A 2,172-nucleotide genomic window follows, 5' to 3' on the forward strand; every position below is an offset into this window, starting at 1 on the left:
TGGATCATTTTTCTTTTCTTTTGGTAATTCCCAATAAGTTTTTATCAGTTATTTTTTAAAGATTGAGCCACCCAGGTGCCCCAGGGGTTTATCAGTTTTATTAATTCTTTCAAAGAACCACTTCCTAGATTCATTGATCTGTTCTACTGTATTTTTTTATTTCTATATCATTGATTTCTGCTCTAATCTTTATTATTTCCTTTCTTCTCCTGCATTTAGGCTTTATTTGCTCTTCTTTTTCCAGCTGCTTTAGGTGTAAGGTTACATTGTGTATTTGAAATTTTTCTTGCTTCTTGAGGAAGGCCAGTATTGTTATATACTTTCCTTTTAGGACTGCCTTTCGTGCTTCCCAAAGGTTTTGAACTGCCATGTTTTCATTTAATTTGCTTCTATGTATTTTTTAATTATTCTTTAATATAGTGGTTGACCTGTCCATTCTTTAGTGGAATGTTTTTTAACCACCATGTATTTGTGCTCCTTCCAAATTTTTTCTAGTGGTTGACTTCAAGTTTCATGTTTTTGTGATCTGAAAATATGCATGGTATGATCTCAAACTTTTTGTACTTTTTGAGTCCTGATTTGTGACCCACTATGTGATCTATTCTGGAGAATGTTCCTTGTGCACTCAAAATGAATGTGTATTCTGTTGCTTTTGGATGAATTGCTCCAAATATTTCTGTTAAGTCCATCTGGTCCAGTGAGTCATTAAAACTCTTGTTTCCTTGTATATCTTCTGCTTAGATTATCTGTCCATTGCTGTGAGTGGGGTATTAAAGTGCCCCAGTACTAATGTATTGTTATCAATGAGTTTCTTTAAGTTTCTTATTATTTGATTTATATATTTGGCTGCTCCCAATCTGGAGGCATAAATCTTTACAATTTTTAGATGTTCTTGTTGGATTGACTCCTTTATTATGATATAGCTCTTATTACAGTATTTGGTTCAAAATGTAGTGTGTCTGATATACGGATGGCTACTCCAGCTTTCTTTTGATGTCCATTAGCATGATAAATTGTTCTCCACCCCTTCACTTGCAATCTGGAGGTGACTTTGGGTCTAGAATGAGTCTCTTGTAAGCATCATATGGAATGGTCTTGTTGTTTTATTTTTTTAATCTATTCTGATACCTTATGTCTTTTGATTGGAGACTTAGTCCATTTATATTCAGAGTAATTGTTGGCAGATATGAATTTATTGTCATTGTATTACCTGTAAAGTCTCTGTTCTTATAGATTGTCTCTGTTTCTTTCTAGTCTTTGTTACTTTTGGTCTCTCTTTCTCACTCAAAGGGTCCCATTTAATATTTCTTGCAGTGTTGGTTTAGTTTTCATTAACTCCTTTAGTTGTTTTGTTTTGTTTTTGTCTTGAAAACTCTTTATCCCTCCTATTCTGAATGACAACCTTGCTGGATAAAGTATTATTGGCTGCATATTTTTTTCCCATTTAGCACATTAAATATATCTTTCCAGTCTTTTTTGGTGTGCAAGGTCTCTGTGGACAGGTCTGCTTCTATCCTTATGTGTCTACCCTTGTAAGTTAAGTTTTTTCGCTAGTTGTTTTCAGCATTCTATCTTCATCTTTGTATTTTGGTTTCACTGTGATATGTCTTGGTGTTAGTCTGTTTTTGTTGATATTGAAGAGTGTTCTCTATGCTTCTTGGAGTTGAATGCCTATTTCCTCCCTCAGATTAAAGAAGTTCTCAGCTCTAATTTATTCAAATATGTCTTCTGCTCCCTTTCCTGCTCTTCTTCTGATACTCCAATAAAACGGATATTATTTCATTTTTGGAATCGCTGAGTTCCCTAAGTCTACCTTGGTGATCTAATAGGTTTCCTTCCCTCTTCAGCTTCATTGTTTTCCATACTTTTATCTTTTATACCAAGTGTTCTCTCCTCTGCTTCTTCAGTCCTCATTGTGGTTATATCCATTCTGTTTTGTATCTCAGTTACAGCTTTCTTTGTTTTTCAGCCTGACTAGTTTTTAGGCCTTTTATCTCTGCAGCAAGGGTTTTTCTGTGTCTTCTAAGGTTTTTAAGTCCAGCTTGTAGTCTTATGACCATTAATCTAAATTCTTGTTCAGATATATTACTTATATCTGTTTTGAGCAAGTCTGGCTGTGATATATTCCTGACCTTTCTTTTGGGGAGAAGTACTCCTTCTTGTCATTTTGGC

The sequence above is a fragment of the Phoca vitulina genome, unplaced genomic scaffold, assembly GCF_004348235.1.
Source record: "Phoca vitulina isolate PV1807 unplaced genomic scaffold, GSC_HSeal_1.0 scaffold112, whole genome shotgun sequence".
NCBI classification, from domain to species: domain Eukaryota; kingdom Metazoa; phylum Chordata; class Mammalia; order Carnivora; family Phocidae; genus Phoca; species Phoca vitulina.